General features: G+C 40.9%; 1 protein-coding gene and 1 pseudogene across 1 annotated transcript in view; one reads left to right on the top strand and one right to left on the bottom strand.

Annotated features, from left to right (window-relative positions):
- Positions 1-19,941, bottom strand: part of PTPN14 (protein tyrosine phosphatase non-receptor type 14) — a 206,881-nt gene that overhangs the window by 145,755 nt on the left and 41,185 nt on the right. The gene's annotated exons all lie outside the window — the stretch shown is intronic.
- On the top strand, positions 2,270-2,676 carry LOC106735655 (60S ribosomal protein L32 pseudogene; annotated as a pseudogene).

A 19,941-nucleotide genomic window follows, 5' to 3' on the forward strand; every position in this document is an offset into this window, starting at 1 on the left:
CTCCTGGCGTTCCTGGTTTTGAGACTGTAACATGCTTAGTAATTTTCCATTTCAGTTTGGTACTTACAGATTTAGAAATACACTGAAGTCCTTAACAAAAATATTTATACTCTACATTATTTATGGCTTTTGCATAACTAGATTCAGTGAACAGATGAGAAAGGTATCCAAGAGGAAATGGGGAATAATAGTGTGCAAAGTGTTCTAGGGCAAAAGGTCAAACTACGGAACATACTTCATAACTGTAACAGGATAGGCCTGGACATAGAGTGCTGCTTCGCCAGGCCCTGCCAAGGGAGCTCAGCCCAGGCCCTCGAGGCAAGGAATTCCAGTTCCACTGCATACTGACTGCACATGGGGCCAATACCAAGTCACTGAAAATCCTCAGGGGGTTACTTGTCCTACTCTCAAAATTCCAAATTGATTAGCAGCCCATTGGTTTTCTATTTGTTCCTTTTTTTAAATCTTTAGGTTTGGGGGTTCACAAGAAAGTGAAAGACAGAGGGAGAAAAAAAGTGAGAAATAACACCCACCTGGGGTGGAGGGGTATGACCATGTTGCAGTCCCTTCTCTTCCATTTTCCTCTTGAGATTTTAGGGATGCACTCACATGTACTTGGAGTGATTTTCAAGCCACTGGGTTGGGGACCTGAACCATGCAGTCAGCCATGTGGGATCCAGTTGCCCCAACCTCCACACCATGTTTCTTCATTTAAGTAACACCTTACAGATGTTACATTGCAGATAAAAGCAGAACTGATATGATGACATCTATATATCATTTATTATTCCCCCCACCCCACCAAGTCCTAGGATCACTAAGGTGACCAGAGAATACTATTTGGAGGGTTTGAAGTTAAATGACAGCTGGAGAGAGATTCAGGAAGTCCTGAGGAAGGATTTACTTACAACATGTGAGTTTTCATCATTCAGTTTTCACTTAATCTATAACTTGACCTAGAATTGCTTTGGTAAACCATGAAAATCCTGGATAGGCCTCATTCAGTGTTGCATTAGTAACATCCTGCTCAAATAGTACTATCCACATGGAAGATCACGGGTACAATTCTCAATTGACCTGTACACATCGGGCACACAAATCCATGATCCTGACTGGCTGGGAAGGCTCGGGGAGGAGATTGTCATGTGAGATCCTACTGAGGGTACTTGTCTCTCACATGCTCTCTCTGTCATAAAAGAAACCTTTAAAAAATCCTGTACAAAACCCTACTAGTTTTCATAATGAAATGACAAGGGAAAAGTACTAGTAGAATTCACTCATCAGGCAATCAATCTAGCTAAGTCTTTGCTGGCAAGAAAACAAAATTATAAAAATGCTAGAAGAAAATGTAAGAAAATACATTACAAATCTAAAGGTCTGGAAGTCTTTGCTAAGTAAAATCCAAAGCTCAAAAACCATAACAGATTTTATTAAATAATTTAAAACCCCTGTATGGCTAAAAACAACATGAAGCAAGTAGGAAAACAACTTGAAAGAAAATACTTGCAATATATGTAATGAACAAAAATGAGTTATCAAAGAAATATTAATAATCAAGAAAATGGACAATTTATAGCTAAAAGATATAAAGTTAGAGGCATAGGAAGATGTTTAACTTCATTAATGAAAAGGCAAAATGCAAATTAAACATTTGTAAGAGGCCATTTATAAATCTTTCATTTGCCAGAGGGCATGTGTGTTCACCAGAGAAAGAAAAAGAGAAAGGGGCAGTGAGAAAGCACTCCCCCAAGGAGCATGGTTATACCTCAGCCGCTTCTTCATTTCTCTCTCCTTTTGAGATTCTGGGTACATGAATTTTGGGTACATTCACCTGGCATGTTTTTCAAGCTACTGGGTCTGGCACATGAATCTCATGGTCAGCCACATGGGATCTCCCAGGCCAGGGCAGCCCTCCATTATTTTAACTTATCAGTAGGAAAAAAAATAAAGAAATAGATCATTTTCCAGGGCTGATGAGGTTATAAAAATTAAACACAGAGGAAAAACATTAAGAAAAAAATTAGGCATGTGTCAAAATTTAACTGTGGGTTATCTTTAACCAATAATTATATTTCTGAGAATCGATGCTACAAGATCCTGCACGTATCTATGTAAAAGAATGTTCACATGTGCACTATTTTTTAACAGATAAAGTGCGATAAGCTGAAAGCCTTTGGAACCTTGAGCAAAGTTGCAAATGTTTATAAAAAGTAGGTTGAACTCTCTTCCTCAGCACTGCCTATGGAGATGGTAGCCATCTCCTACCATCATGGCCACCCTCAGACCTCTGATGAAGTTCAAGGTTGTCAAAAAGAGGACCATGAAGTTCATCCAGCTCCAGTCAGACTAATATGTCAAAATTAAGCATAACTGCTGGAAACCCAGAGGTATTGACAGCAGGGTACAGAGGCGATTCAAGGGCCAGATCTTGATGCCCAACATTGGTTACAGGAGCAACAAGAAAACAAAGCACATGCTATCCAGTGGTTTCCAGAAGTTTCTGGTTCACACATCAAGGAGCTGGAAGTGCTGCTGATGTGTTATAAGTCTTACTGTGCTGAGATCCCTCACAACCTTTCCTCCAAGAACCACAAGGCTATCATGGAAAGAAGAGCCCAGCTGGCCATCAGAGTCACCAATCCCAATGCCAGGCTGTGCAGTGCAGAAGATGAGTAGACAGCTGGTGTGCACATTTTGTTTGTTTCAAGAAGTAGGTTGAGGGGCCAGCAAATGGAGTAGCAGTTATGTCGCTTGTTGCTAGACTCCTGCACAGCCAACTATGGTTCAAGTCCTGGGCCCAGTGGCTTGAAACTCATGCCCAGGAATCTGTGTGTGAATGCCCAATATTACAGGAGGAGAATGGAAGAGAAAGGATTGTGGCATGGCCATCCCCTTGGGAGGAGGGGTAGTGATTTCTCACTTTCCTTCTCACTGTCTCTGTCTCTCTGCTGAGTGCATATGCCCTAAGGAAAAATCTCTTTAAAAAAATGAAAGTTGATCTATATACATTCCTGTAACAGGGAGCTTACTATATACCGCTGAGTAACAAAGGCAAGTGTAGTATTATTCTTAGTACAATTGTGTTTTTATTTTGTGTGTGTTTTTTTTTTTCAAAACTTTCTCTACATTTCATATTATGGACATAAGAAAAATTTTGGAAGAACATACCTCAAACTGTGAATTGCATATAGGGTGAAAAAGGAGGATATAAAACATTAGCATGTTGCTCCCAACTAATTATATTGGGTTGGTGGGTAAGTCATGACACATTTTCACATAAAAAAATATGCCATGACTTTCCCAACAACCTAACAGATTCACATACACCCTCCAAAAAGGATAAAAGAAATGATGGTAGCAATTATCTATGGCTGGTAAGGTTCTGGATGAGTTTCATTTTCTGCTTTTTAAATTTTTCTATCTTTATGATTACCATTACTTTTATATTCAGAAAAAAATAGTAAGAGTTATGCTTAAGATGTTTGAGAAGACCTAAAAAAATAAAATGAGAAAATAATACGTATTGAATGGTACTATTTCTTTTCGAAGAACTAGACAAAAATCCTTGGGCAAAGCCAAGACTTAAACCCTTTCCTTCTCTTCCCATCCCCACACTGTGATTCTACTGACATGGCACACAAACATCACACAGGTTAACTTTAATAAGGACGTATCATCAAGCATAGGCTCTGTGCCCCAGATCAACAAGAGCCAGAATAATTATAGCAGGTTTCATGGAAAAAGGTAGAAGTGAGTTTGATCTTAAATTCAGAAGCGTACAAGAGAAAAAGAGAGGACGTGAAACCAAAAGTTCCTCAGATTACCTTCTTATTCATCGTTTCTCAAATGGATCACTTTCAATATTTAAAAATTACCATGTTATTGCCTACCTTCTAAGTAAGAGGTTCATATTGTTACCAAAGACGAAATATAAGAAATCCATAGTGAAGTATATCTAAATATGCATACACTTACATACTACATATCTAATATAGAATATTAAAATTCTCAAATTCTCATTCCCAAGAAAAAGACTTCAAGACCTACAGGCTACAGGGCACCAAAATATATTGCTAATGCAAACATTTCTGCGGCAAGCAATTTGGCAACATCTATTAAAGTTACAAATCCACATACCTTTTGACCTAGCAATTCCACTAACAGGAATGTACTCTAAGAGTCATGCATGTGTGGAAAAAATTCTTTGTGATTGCAAAATCTAGAAACAACTTTAAAATGCTATCATGGATATATTCCATGGACAGTATGTACGTATAGCAGAAAAATGAATGAGGAAGTCCTATGTATTCTGAAATTAATGGTTTCCAGGATAATGACCATAACAATACAGATCAGTAGAAAGAATGATCAGTAAAGAGTATGTGTGGAAAAAGAGGGCAGGGATATATACGGTTGAATATGTACAAAATATCTCTGAAGAACATGTTAAAAACTATTACAATTGCCCTCTAGAAGCAGAATATTGAGGCTACAGAACAGGAACGCAATGAAGACTTAACTGTGTAAACTTGTCATGTTCATCTTTCATCCATTCAAAAATAAATGCAATTTAAATTTTAAATGCATTTAATCTACACTCTCAAAAAAACCCTTCAAAGCCAATATTGTGCATAGTAAAATTATCCATTTATGTGAATTTAGAAAGTCTGCCAAAGTTCACAAAGCTATCTTTTTTTAAAACATGATTAAGCTGTCAAACTCTCCATAAAATTATATTATTTCTAACTTAAGTATACTGTTTTTAAAAATGACCTATGAGGGGACCAGCAGATGGTGTAATGGTTAGGCTGATGGACTCCCACACAGTCAACCATGGTTCGAGTCCCAGACCTGGCAGCTTAACACTAATGCCAGGCGCATGTGTGTACATGCCTAAGAGGAGAATGGAAGAGAAAGGATTGTAGCATGGCCGTTCCCCATTTCTTGCTGTCTCTTTGTTTCTCTTTCTCTCCAGCAAGCTCATGTGCCCTATAACAAAAATCTCTCTTAAAAAAAAAAAAAAAAAAAAGCCTATGAGGGAAAAACTCACCAGCACAATCCCAAAAAAAAAAAAAAAAAAAAAAAGTCTATGAGGGAAAAACTGCACGAGACAATTCCTAAAAAGAAAATAATATTCAGTTTTGTTTTATGTCTTGAATAAAGAAACACTCTTCACAATACCGGAAACGCAACTTCAAAAGCCATTACATTTTCTGCAAGAACTCCTGCCCCTCACCACATTCTGTACCAGTCACCCAAGGCAGGGAAAAGGGCAAACAGTTCTACCTGCAGTCCTCCTGGCAGCTCCTGGTGTGTGATATTTCCTCATTCTAGACAAGGGATCACAGTTCCAGTCCATGGCATTTTGGCTTTATATTTGCTGCTAAGGGATCAGTGAGTACGTGCCCCCAAATTAAAGTTCTCTGCAGAATGTTTCCCAAATAAGTAACACATTCCCACAGGCACTTAGCGACATATCTGTGGCAATTATCAAAGATATTGAGAAATAATCGGTGCCTCCTGGGACATGAACTCAGGTTACAGATTCCCAGCTGGAAGAAGCATGAGCTCTGCCCTCTTCCCAGCCAATGGTGCAATCTCCTCCATAACACCCCCATGCCAATTCAAATTTTGTTTCAACACCCCAACTTTCCAAGTTCTTTCACACAATAAGGATTTAACTCTCTACTTGAGAGGCTTCTTATAATCAGTGTCAGTCTTTCAGCAACAAAGTCACTAACACCCTCCTCCTTCAATTCATTAAATGGCAACTCTTACTATTCCTAATACCAGTGACTTGACACTACTGGTTTACTGAGTCAAGTGCTGAAATCTCTCTTATGAGGTAAAACATCCAGGGCCAGTAAGTAGGTGGCATAGTGTTGAAGGAGCTAGACTTGGTTCGAGTCCTGGGCCTGGCAGCTTGAAACATGCTCTGCATATGTGTATATATGACCAAAATTCTGAGAGAAGAATAAAGAAAGGATTGCAGTGTGGCCTTCCCTCCCTGGGAGGTGAATTCTCATTTCTTCTCTCCGTCCCTCTCTGTCTCTCTGGCAAGTGAACATGCCCTAGAGCAAAAATCACCACTCCCCTCCCCCCAAAAAAGTACAACATCCTAAGGTTTTAGAACCACTGAGGGGCAGACGGAAGTAACTGGCCAGTTTCCACCAGAATTTTAAGGGCCAAAAGGGACCTTGGCTATGACAAGTGGGAATAAGAATATAATTTTTTTACAGTCTACCTAACGTCTTTATTAAAACATTTGAAAGAAATCTCAAAGTAGCAGATGACTACCCTAGAACAGCATCTGTGGGCATGTGGAACCTCAAGTCTCTCATTATTAGTAGGAAGAAAAGGCAAATTAATTCAGAAGGATGGTTGTGAACATTAGAGGAAAGATTTTAAAATATCTGGTATTTGGTAATTATTCATAACTATTCAAAATTATGTTCAGCATTGATGATTAGAGGATTCAACATATTCAATAGTGGCCTAAAAAAACTAAAGGCAGTAAGAATAAAACTGTGTTAGAGGCCCAGTCATGCTGGTGCAGGCAGGAGGGCATCAATCCCTCCATGATCCTGGAGACCAGGATTCAGACTCCAGATCCACCTGAACACGCAGGGCATGCCCATGGTCATGCCCATGGTCATGCCCATGATCCTGGCTGGCTGGAAGGCTGAGGGGGAGGACTGTAGCATGGCAGGGCCCAGGCTAGAGTTGCTCTCTGCCTCTCCCCCAACCCTCCCCACCCTTAAACATATTTTAAATTGATGTGCTGTACAGTTTTAAGTAAACACCAACATTCAAGGAATAACATGGCAAATAATTAAATTCATCTAGTAAAACAGAGTAAAAATGCCAAACTTCTGTTTCATATTTTGATAACAGTATAGTGTGACTATTATTAAGCTATATGAGAGCTGGTTAGAAACAGAAAACTTAATTAAAACACAGTAAGAATTCTCTGAGGACTAGCCAGTGGTGTGGTGATTAAGTTAGCTCGATCCCACATGGCCGACTGATGGTTTAAGTCCCAGATCTGGTGGCTTGAAAAGTACACTGGGCATATGTAAGTGGGTGCCCAAAAATCCTGAAAAAAGAAACAGAGGAGAAGGAATTGCAGCACAGCCATCCCCCATGGAGGGTGCTTTTTCACTTTTCCTTCCTATTTTTTTCCCTCTCTCTGACAATCACACCCTCTGGCAGATCATACACACACACACACAAAAGAAAATTCTCAGAACAAGTAAGCTATAAATTCTTTTTTGTAAATTTATTTTATTCTTTTTTTTAGAGGTTTTTTTTTGTTTTTTGTTGTTGTTGTTGTTGTTTTTTGCTATAGGGTGCATGCACTTGCCAGACAGAGACAGACAGAGAGACAGAAAGCAAAAAATCACCCCCCAGGGGGATGGTCATGCTGCAATCCCTTCTCCTCCATTCTCCTCTCAGGATTTTGGGCATGCACACACACGCACCTGGCGTGAGTTTAAGCCACTGGGTCTGGGACTCGAACTGTGGTCGACTACATGGGAGTCCAGCGATATAGCCATTATATTAACTGCTGGTCCCTAGACTATAAATTCTTTAAGAAGTAACCCGAAGTCCATCTTACTGCTGTTGAATTTCTACCTAACACTGCATTTGGAACATAAAGGATCTCAGGAAGCATTTGTTAAGGAAACAAATCAGTATTAGTACAGAGAAAATGGTCTTATTAAATTCATTTTATATGCCATACACTCAATTCCAACAGTTACTCAACAGCACTTTATGAGATATAGTTGACATTTAAAAAGTTGTACATATTTAATATACAGAACTGGATTCCAGAGCTCTCATATTTTTCATCCATGGATGGTTACTGAACAGGTACTTTGATAGTGGGGAGGAGGCAATGGACCAGGACCAGGATTGGAACCTCCTATTCCATTATCTTGCTTCTTGCTGAAGTTAGTGAGAATTATTTTGCAGAGGTGTTTTGTTTTTGTTTTTAATGTTTTAGTCATAGGGTGTATGCATTTGCTGGAGACAGAGAAAAGGAAAATGGAAAATCACGCTGCCATCCCTTCTCCATTCTCCCCCCAGGATTTCGAGCATGCACGAGTACACACTTAGTGTGATTTTCAAGCCGCTGGGTCTGGGATCACGCCTTAACCAACAAGCTACCTGCTGACTCTCTTGAAAAATTTTTAACATGGTGATCAAGAGTCTGGAATTTGTCATCACAGAAACCTATATTCCATTCAGTCCATTCTTTAGTGGCCAGGCAAATGATATCCCATTTGATAACATTGTTCTTCCATGGACAAGATAAGTCATAGTATCCTACAACAGAGCTTATAGAGTAACAAGGATTAAACAGAAAAACATATGCAAATAGTGCAAATTCAGAGAGGGCCTTCAAAAGTAATTGTAATTTTAACTAAGCACTTTTTTTCATTTAAAAGTTAAGGAAAAATACAGACATTGTAATGTAAGCTTCGGAAGAAACAGAGCATCTGCTGAAGAACTGGAAGAAATTATCACAACAAAGTGTGATTTGATTATGTAAAAGTGTTCTATAATAAAACATGCACAATAACACTAAAAATAATAATACCCCAGAAACAAATACAGAACACATAAGTGAAACAATGTTTCCTTTGTTACACAATTATTTGCATAATATAATCAGATTTCCGTTTTTTTAAAGATGACAGAACAATTAAGAAGTTACTGAAGTCTATCATTTAAAAAACCTATAGTACCAGCCTAACCCTGCAAAACTAGTTGAAGCATCTCAAAAGAAAATTTCAACCAAAAGAGTTGGGGGAGGGCCAGCCACTGGCATGGTAGTTAGGGTAGTTGGATTCCATATGGCCTATTGAATTGTTCAAATCCTGGACCAGGCAGCTTGAAAATCAAACCAGGAGCACTTTGTGAACATACATACATAAAATCCTGAGAGGAGAAAGAAGAAGGGACTGTGGGGTGGCCAACCCCTCTGAAGGATGCTTTCTCACTTTCCCTTTCTCCCCTTTCAACCACTCCATGTACATGCCCTACAGCAAAGTTTAAAAACTAACAAAACACAGAAAAATTGGGGGATTCTTAAATTTAAATTTTGAATATTATGATAGTATCTACTGCCAGAAGTAAATTTAAATACAATTTTGTTAAAATTACACAATAAGGGGCCAGCCGTTAGCACGGCAGTAAGATACAACACTCTGCAAGGCTGACCCATATGAGAAAGTTCTAGATTTTTCGTCCAGAGCTTCCCTGAGTACACCAGCATTAATGCACCTATGAGCCAGGACTGGTTGAGGCTGGAGGTGGATTGAGTTATCAAGGCCCTGTTGGGAGTGCCATCTCTCTGTCTCTCTCTGTCCTGTCTCGCTCATAAATTTTTAAAAAGAAACAATAATAATAAAATGGTAAACATGTTTTGGTGTTTACTATGACTGCCTGCCACTATTCTTTTCTTTTTTACCCCTCCACAGATTTTTGTCAGAGGGCACACGTGCTTGTCAGAGAAGAAACAGAAGGAAAGTGAGAAATCACTCACTAGGTGGATGGACATACCACAATCTCCTCCCCTCCATTCTCCTCTCAGGATTCTGGACAAGGTGGTGGGGCACAGCTCCCTAAGGCTGGAGCCATATAGGAAGGCCCCAGGTTCAGGATCTGGCTCAACCTGAATAGGTAAGGCATCCCCCATGATCCTAGCCTGGAAGGCAATGGGGGTGGATTGTGGCATGTTGAGATCCTGTACACACGCCCTGTGTGATTTTCAAGCCACTGAGTCCGGGACTCAAACTCGGCCATGTGGGAGTCCAATGCCTTAAGCACTACACCACCTGCTGGCCCTGACGGCCGCTCTTCGAAATACTACACAAACTAACGCATTATATCTTTAAAATAATCTCTAATAACATATAGGTGGTAACCCGACCTAAACATATGTTGAGTATTGGAGTTGGAACGGGGACAGACTGACTTTGTAAAGTGGCTCCGTAATGAGGACATCTTATTTAAACACAGGAAGAGACCACAGCCATGATGGAAGTTCAGCTACCCTCCACCCTCCTTCCATTCTTATCTCCAATATGTAGGTACATATTGCAAGGCAAAATAAGCTTCCAAACTAGAGTTTAAGAAACACAAAAAATCAAAACAAAGCATTCAATTTCACTTCAAATTCCGGCACAGGATGGTTACGGTTCAGTCAATTCCCCTGGGATTCCTTGTTCCCATTCTCAAAGCAAAGTGCAGCCCTTAAATAAGTGGTCTTGTCATTCCACTATTACGTTGGTCAATGAACAACCAGTCTGTGCAATTAGGAGAAATCATATGACACACCTAGCTGCAGGAAGAGCACAGACTAACATCAGCAATAGTATGACTCATTTTTACTTTTATCTGCACATAAAATGTTTCTATCTGTTCAGCAACAAACATAGCTGACATCATCTACTTAAATAAGGTCTGCCTCTTTTTGTTTATGTATTTTAGATCAAAGGTGAGTCTCTGAGCTCCCACACTTAGTAACAAGAAGCCTATAGCAATGATGGCTTCTGGGACTTGAACTATTTTGTTCACAGAGCTATCTTGTTATCAATAACTGTAAGAAATACCCAGGAAACTCAGGTATGTTTTTTCAACGTTTTACCTTTCCTGTAGAACTAGGACATGGTGTGAGGATGCTGCTAATGGCCCAGCCACAAAGGCCCAGGTGGTGAGGCACTGTTGCCTAAGGCTGTAGCCATGTAGGAAGCCCCAGGTTCTGGGCCTGCTCAACCTGAATAAGCCAGGCACCCCTTGATCCTAGCCTGGAAGGTGATGGGGGTGGACTGTGACAGCAGTATTGCACTGGTCAAGAGAAGCTGCCTCCCACACAGTGACTGGGATTCAATTCTCTGGCCTAGTGCACCTGAAACACACCACGAAAATGCACAAATACTCAAGATCCAACAGGCTGAAGGACTGGGAGGAAGCAAATCACAGTGCGATAAGACCCTGAGAAAGGTGCTTCTCCCTTTCTCCCTCCCTTTCTCCAACACATAAGCACACATAAATTAAGGAAAAAAAAAAAAAAATTAGGGCCAGCCAGTAGCATGGTGGCTGAGGTTGTTGGACCCCATGTGGTTGACTGTGCAATTCAAGTCTCAAACCTGGCAGCTTGAGAAAAACCTCAGGCACATGTGCATACATGTTCAAAATCCTGAGAAGAGAACAGGAGAGGAAGGATTGTGGCATGGCCCATCCTCCAGGGGTAGATGGCCATTTTCCCTCTCTCTGTCTCTCTAGCAAGTACACATGTCCTATAGTAAATTTTAAAATAAAATTCTTTTTAAATTAATCTATAGTTTGTCACAAAAGTCATGACACATTTTTGCATAGAAAAAAACTGAGAAAAATACATCATGACCTTCTTGTCAACCTAACAGAAAAACTTTAAAAAGTTTTTCAACTTACATTACAGAACATAAAGGAATTGCCAATGAATCCCCAAGGTTCCACATCTGCAAAGACCCTTTACGCTGCACTTGAAGAGTAGGAAATACAACAGGAAGGGGACCTGCAGTGACCATGTAGCCCAACAGGGAATCTTTCTGTCATGGCTGCACCTAAACACCTGGCACAGCCCCTGGTAATGGGCAGCTGCCCCAGACACACGGCATGCTGAATACCCACCCACAGCGGGTGCTTCTGATGCCTCATTCTCCCCTAATCTTACAACAAAATCCTGAAAGTCTGTGCTTGTCCTGCTGTACTGCAGCTGTCACCTCAGTCACCCTCCCATGAATGTCACTTCCAACTCGAAGCAGTCACACTAATGACAGGGACCAGGAACAGGGCTTTCTGGCCCAAAGAGGCCACAAACTGATATTCTGGGCCTACCTCTGGAAGTTGAGGACACATACCCATTGGCCATGGAATAGCATGAAGACAATTTCAGGAACTGACATAGCTCCTGTGGCGCCCTCCTGCTAGGCCCTGGGAAAACAGCGAATAAGGCCTGTTGCCAGCCATAGCTACACTCCAGTATGGAGTGACCAATCCTAGAAGAGGGGGGTAAGTCCAAAATTCTGGGGAAACTTCAAGATGCATACTGGAACTGAAGAACAAGCAGGACGGGTTTAGACTAGGAAAAATTTACTTATAGTTAAAGAAAAAGACTTGGAGCTTATTGCACTAAGGGAAGGAGAATGAGAAGCCTTGGCTATTTAACTCCATCAGAGGAGAAACCTTCACCATCATTGGGAATATAAGAGAAAGCACAGGTTGGTCACATTCTGTCTTTAAGATACTTGCAGCCAATCACATGGAAATATCTAAGGACACAGTTGGAATTTGAGGACCTCAAAGAAAAAACAAGGGCCAGCAGGTGGCATAGCAGTTATGTCACTGGACTTCCACATAGTTGATAGTGGTTTGAGTCCTGGACCCAGTGGCTTGAAAAGCACGCCGAGCGGGGGTGTGTGTGTGTGTGTGTGTGTGTGCGCGCGCGCGCGCACACGCACATGCACGTGCTTGTTAAAGGTCCCAGGAGGAGAATGGAAGAGAAGGAATTATGGCATGGCCATTCTGGGGGTGGGGGGTGATGTTTCACTTTCCCTCTCACTATTTCTGCCTCTCACTGCCCCTGCCCCTCCCCAAGTGCACATGCCCTAAGGCAAAAGCATCAGAAGAGTCTGAAGTGGCAATTGTGGGTATGGCTGAGAACACCCCCTGAGAAAAGAGAGTGACAGATGGCAGAGGGGAGGATGCTGGATGAAGCCTAAGGTCAGTGGTGACCTACAGGAGGAGAAGCCTCAAATAACAGTGATGAGAACCCCCAGGGAAGCAGGAGAACTATCAGAAAGACTCAAGATGGTAATGCTTCAAGGAAGAGGATGTAGTTGGTGTCAAATTCCAAAGATAGGTCAGATAAGATAAGGACTGAGAAACATGCCCTAGGACCTCACAGCTGTGCTCGGCCCTTAGGAGATGGCCAGCCAGCTGGCCCCCTGGCAAGAGTGTGTCCAGAAACTGAGGGGTTGTCAGCCTGGGGGCACAGAGCTGAGGACCAAATAGGAAATGAAGCCAGCTCTGGAATTTTCTCAAGAAACTTGGCTACAAAGGAAAGCGTCCAATCTTTTTATTTATTTATTATTTTTTTTAACTTAGGAGTCTGTGGGACCAGCAGATGGCGTAATGGTTATGTCGCTGGACTCCCACATAGCCAACTGCAGTTCCAGTCCCGGATCTGGTGGCTTAAAACCCACACTGGGCATGTGTGCATGTGTGCCCAAAATCCTGAGTGGATAATGTAGGAGAAGGGACTGTAGTGTGACCATCCCCCCTGGGGGGTAATTTCTTGCCTTCTGTCTCTGCCACACTCTGTCTCTCTGGTGAGTGCACACTCTCTATGGGGGGGGGGGAGAATTAGCTTAAGAGTTTGCAATGAGCAAGAAACATTCCAGCTTGAACTGAACTATCAGTGGGAAGAGCTTTGCAGTGAAGTTAGTGGCGAATCAAGCACAGACACAGAGGTAGAGATACACTGGCTATGTGAACCACGCACCCTGGGCCTGGACAGCAGAGGCCTGGGAAGGAAGGAAACCAAGGACAATTCCTTAGATTACGAAAAGGAAAGGAAGCCAGGACCCTGATAACAAGCGTAGATTCATTAACACCATTTATCACAAACTTCTCAGAACTGGCAAAACCCAATTTTTAGCCAAGCTGTTTTTTTTTTTTTTCTCTTAATACAAAGACTACTTCTAATTGCTTATAGAATGTTTTTAAAACAGATTAGAAAACTAAAAGCTTTAGCTGGATGCAATAAATGACAAGTGTGAAACCGCCTCTGGGTGGCGGTGGCTCTGCCAGGTAACCAGTGCTGGTTAACCAGGGAAGTAAGTGGTTCTCCAAGGAGTCAGCCCAGAGCCACTGACACACGTGTGGCCCAAAGCAACTCCTGTGGGGGGAGAGAGAGACCTCAAATTTTTCTTTGTTCCTTTTGTTTATTTTTATTTTTTATCTTTTCCCAGTCCCGACAACTGGTCCCCATAAATGAGACTCCTCTGAATGTCACATGTAGCATAGGAGATAAAAGAAGACATCTGTTAACAGGAGCTCTGCTGTTTTTCATTTGGGATTTTTCTTCTCCTCCTCCTTCTCCTTGTTTGGTACTGAGGAAAGGACCAGTTTATGCTGATCTCTAGCTACACAGCTGTGATCAGGTTAAATGAAATCTCATCCCCAATCATTTTAATAGTTTCTAAATGACTGCAAACTATTCATGGATTTCACCTGCTTTCTTTGCAAGAAGTGAGTCATAAAACTTCTCTACTATGTAAATGTATTAGTAAAAGAGAAGAAAAACTTCATGGTCCCACATATTTAAAAGAGAAAAAAAAAAACATGGAAAGGATATGGTCTTAGTTAAGGAATGGTTAACCATTATTCATTCTGAGCAGCGAGTCTCATCAAAGATTAAGTGTATGTCTGGTATGCTGCAAGAGTTAACTATTAACCAACTGGCTAACAACTACCCCACCCCAAAGCACATACACATACACACACATACACACACACACACACACACATATACTGGGTCACTGGAAGAACCATAACATATATGTGCATAGAAAAACACCTCCTAAGTTTTCCAACAACCCCAATACGTATCCTTCACAGCCCTGCAAACCAGAAAGGCAGAAATGCCTCTCATCCCTAAGGCTGCAGATGGTTAATCCCACATCAAGGCTTTATCAGTAAATGACATCTCAGAAGTCAAGACCTCTACATATATATCTTTTTAAAATTAATCATGAGTAAGTAGGGAGTTCATCCTAGATTAAATCCTAGAATGAAAATTTCAAAAGATATATGTATCTAAAACCTTTTAACTCTGAAACTACAAATTAGCTGTCACAGAATTTAATTTATTCTTCTCCAGGATTGGAGGGTTTGAGACATTACTTTCTAGGTTTATTCGACCTATTTTCTGGTCAGTATCAAATAATGATGAAGTAATAAATTCTAAATCAAAGATCATTTATTTACTTTTCCTATATGGCCACTTTAGTTTATCAATTCTATCTAAATACAGTAACCTCTGCCACTGTCAGATGGTTCAACTTTATTAAAGTTCACAGTGATTTAAACTTGTTTATCTTATTTGCCCTCCATAAACTTGTCTAAAAAACATAATCAGAGTCACACAAAGCACTCTCAGGACATAAAGTGACTTCTCTACATGGGACAAATAGCTAGAGATCCTCTCAGGATGTCCCTGCTTGTCCTGGATGGATCTAAAGCTTGCCTGGCACACAGTAGGTCCTCTGTGAATGAATAATCTGCTACCCAAGTAGTTAAAGGCAGAGGCCAGGATTCTCAGCTTTACTCTCCAGTTTTTATTTCATTTTGCTATAGGGTGTCTGTGCTTGCCAGGGAAAGATGGAGAGGAAGAGAGGTGGGGAGGAGGAAAAAGAGATGGGAAGTGAGAACCCCCACTCCTGGGGTGGGGTTGGGGGGAAAGAACACCCCACAGTCTCTTTTCCTCCACTCTCCTCTCAGGATTCTGAGCATGTACACATACGTACTTGGCATCTTTCAAGCCACTGTGTTCAGGACTCAAACCACACAGTTGGCCACGTAAGATCCAGCCATCTAAAACCACCTGCCATCTGGCTGGCCCCACTCTGATTCTTTAATGACTCAAGTCAGACTGGCTGGATAAACTTTTGCCATTCTGTATAATAATAAGATCACCTTGAGAAGATCTTCCCATACTACACCAAGGTAATAATTAAAAAATACATTTTACAACTTTGAAAATCTACCGAGTTAAAGCTACTAAGTTATAAAATACAAAAGAGTAGTCAATAAACACAGAGGCCAGCAAGTGAAATGATGAGTAAGACACTGGACTCCCACATGGCTCACCATGGTTTGAGTTCAGACCTGGTAGCTTACTTACTCGCTCTGGTAAGCATGCAAATTAAATAATAATAAAAACAATAAATAAAATTAATCTTTTTAAAAAAACATTCTCAACATCACTAATCATCAAAGAAAAGGAAATCAAATGGGGTGTATAGTCATTCCCCACAGATATCAGAGACAACTACATACCCCAAACCACCTCACACAATGGCCACTATAAAACAAAAACAGAAAACAAGTATTGGGACCAGCAGTTAGCATAATAGCTACGTTGCTGAACTCCCATGTAGTCGACCGCAATTTGAGTCCCAGACCCGGTGGCTTAAACTCACGCTGGGCGCATGTGCATGCGTGCCCAAGATCCTGAGAGGAGAATGGAGGAGAAGGGATTGTGGCGTGGCCATCCCCCCTGGGGGGGTGATTTCTTGCTTTCTATCTCTCTGTCTCTCTCTTTCTGGCAAGTGCACGAAAAAAACAAAACCCTCTCAAAAAAAAAAAGAAAGAAAGAAAGAAAAAAGAAAGAAAACAAGTGTTGGCAAAGATATGGGGAAATGAGAACTTTAGTGTACTATTGATGGAACTATAGAATGCTGCAGTTGCTAAGGAAAAGAACATGGCAATTCCTTAAAAAGTTAAAAATAGAATGACTTTAGGATCCAGGGATTCTCCATCTATTATATCCCAAAGAATTGAAAACAGAGTCTCAAAGATGTATATACACACCTGTGTTCATAGTAGCATTATTCACAATGGGCAAAAGGTAGAAACAACTCAAGTGTCCATCAATGGATAAATGGGTAAACACAATCACTCACTCTCTCTCTCACACACACACACACACACACGGGAATATTATTCAGCTCTAAAAAGAAAGGAACTCCTATCGCATGCTACAACATGAATGAGCCTTAAGGACATTATGCTGAATGAAATAAGTGTTCTATACTTTCTTATATCCTATACTTGGCAACCATTCTTCACAGGGCAAACTACAGTAGCTACATTTTCTTATTTTCTACATTCTTTTTTAGGGAGTTTTTGCTATAGGGCCTATTCACCAACCGAAGAAACAGAAATTGAGAACTCATCCCCCAAGGGAGATGGCCATGCCACAATTCCTTCTCCTCCACCCTCCTCTTGAAATTTTGGGCATGCACACACACACACGCTGGTATGAGTTTTAAGCTACTAGATTCAGGACTTGAACCACTGCTCACTACATGGGAATCCAGTGACAAAACCATTACACCATCTGCTGGTCCCTATTTTCTGCATTCTTGATGCTTTGACATTTGTGGTCTGGTTGTTTGGGAACAGACATACCCAACCAGGGTAGTCAATTATTAGAGATAGCTAAGGGCCCTGGCTCCTCTTTCAGCAAATCTTCCACATGAGACCAGTTCAGATCCCATATCCTCAGCCATCTCCTTTATCAAACTCACGCACCAAGTCAATGTTTTTCTTGCCCTAAATCAATCCAGTACTGGGTAGCAAACAAGTACAGTAGGCCCTCCACTTCTACAGATTCAACGGTGGATTGAAAAATAAAAACAAAAAAACAACAATAAAAAATACAATTTTTAGGGGCCAGGAGGTGATGTGGTGGTTAAGACACTAAATAATAATAAGAATAATAATCATACACACACACATTTTAAAAATATATATATAATGGAGGCTGGCTAGATTCTCACATAGCTGACTATGGTTTGTGTCCTAGACCTAGTGGGTTGAAAATCACACTGGGCATGTGTGCATGCATGCCCAGAATCCCAAGAGAAGAATGGAGTAGAAAGGAGTGTGGTCTGGACATCCTCCTGGAGAATGGTTTCTCATTTTCCTTCTCTGTCTCTCTCCATTGAGTGCACGTGCCTCATGGCAAAAAACTAAACACACACACACACTAACACAACTATTTACATACCATTTATACTGTATTAGGCACTGTAAGGAATCCAGATTTAAAGTGTATGGAGGATGTGCGTAGGTTATATGCTAATACTGCACCATCTTTTTTAAGGGACTAGTATTTTGGCATCCTTAGGAGGTCCTAGAACTAATTCCCTATAGATACTGAAGTACAACTATATATTCCAGAGCCCACCAGACTCACTCAGGATGGCCAATTCTTAGTGACCTACCATGTCCTGCCTCAACTTTTCAAATAAACACTTAATAAAGTCTCTGGCCCAGGTTTGCCCTCACTCCCTGGCCTCCTGACTGACCTTGGTGCTTACCTGCATGGTCTTACATGATTTGGCAGGCCACCTCTCCTTGGGAAACATACATACTAAAATTAAAACCGTTGGGTACAACTGACACAAAAAGCTAGTTACAAAAGGACAAATACTGTACCATTCCACTTATATGAGGGATCTCAAGTCATCGGATTCTTAGAAATAGAAAGTAGGATGGTGGTTCTAAGGGACTGAGGGTAGGAAGAAATGGAGAGTTGATGTTTACTGGGTATAGAGTTTCAGTTTTGCAAGGGAAAAGTTCTGGAGCTCTGTTGCACAACCACCCAAATATACTTAGCACTATAAAAACTGTACACTTAAAAATGGTTAAGATGGAACATTTTATATAATTTTCTACTGCAATTAAACAAACAAACAAAACACCCGCCAAGAATCCTGGTCAAAACTCAAACTAAAGGGATTTTATAATCTTGGGAGAAGTGTGATCTGTATGTTTATACAGCTGAAAGATGGTCTGGTCTGGGACAGGATAAATAGCAAAGGGACCTACAAGGTAGTTGGGGAAAGTAGTAGAGCAGAGGTTGAACGCTGGCAGCCTGAGATTGTAATGCAATCTACAAATATTCCTTCGTTCATCTACTAATAGCAAAGGGACCTACAAGGTAGTTGGGGAAAGTAGTAGAGCAGAGGTTGAACGCTGGCAGCCTGAGATTGTAATGCCTTCGCTCATCTACTCGACAAACATTCACTTAAGCCTACCGTGTGCCAAGCGCTGTTCCAGATGCTTACATGCAGCAGTAAACCAACCAGAGTAAAAACTCTGCTTACAATCTGAAATTTTATTTGACCCAGATGGCTTTATTTAAATGTTTGAATGTGTTAACACCATTTAAACATCAACATATTTCACGTGAAAATACTGATTACTATTAGCACTTGAAAAAAACCTAATACCACTGGACTTGAATTTGAGCCTGGCAACAATTACAACATATAGGACTTAAGTGACAAGGGCTGCGCCCTCTGCTTGGCCACAGTCCCACCATTCTGTATGCTACAGGTGTGCTTCACTCTGTACCCTGCCCACCTAGCCCTTCAGGCATCTGAGTCTTCAACCTGCATTGCACTTTGTGCTTGGATTAGTGAAGTCCGATTTCCCACAATGCCTGAATCCCATACTGGCTGTTACTTGCTATTTCACTTGAGCTAACCTCTCTCCACTTCAGTATCCCCATCATTAGAAGTAGGGGGGGTGATAACAACGGTATGTATTTTATACAGCTGTCCTAAAGATTAAATGAGATCACGGATCACGAAATATTTATCACGGATCATGAAATATTTAGCACAGTGCTCGGCAAAGAGTAAATCCACATTAAATATTTGCTAGCTGTATTAATTCATCACTAGCATGATCACCATCAACGTAAGAAAAATAAATAGGGAGAGAATTCTAGAACCCACCCAATTATGAAAGAACCCCTCCCTGTACTCCCCACAGACACACCTATTTATTTATTTATTTATTTGGTCCTAGCCTTTTTTTAAAATCCAGGATAAAGTCCAGATTTGACTCTGGAACCCCAGGTGATCTTTTACATCCGGATGCTTCCAGGCTATGAATTCCAAAGCAACAGGCAAGTCAACATATAGTCCCAGGGGGCAAAATTAACAGTCTGAGGTTGTCCTCAAACAGGATAAAACACCTCATTTTAAAAGGCAATAAACGGAGCTGTTGAAAGCCCTCAAGCTCTAGGCAAAGACACCAGGAAGCCACTATTTTAAAGATGTTTTTAAGACTGACAGCCTACTACCTAAG

The sequence above is a fragment of the Tupaia chinensis genome, unplaced genomic scaffold, assembly GCF_000334495.1.
Source record: "Tupaia chinensis unplaced genomic scaffold, TupChi_1.0 Scaffold000473_1, whole genome shotgun sequence".
In the NCBI taxonomy this organism is placed as follows: Eukaryota; Metazoa; Chordata; class Mammalia; order Scandentia; family Tupaiidae; genus Tupaia; species Tupaia belangeri.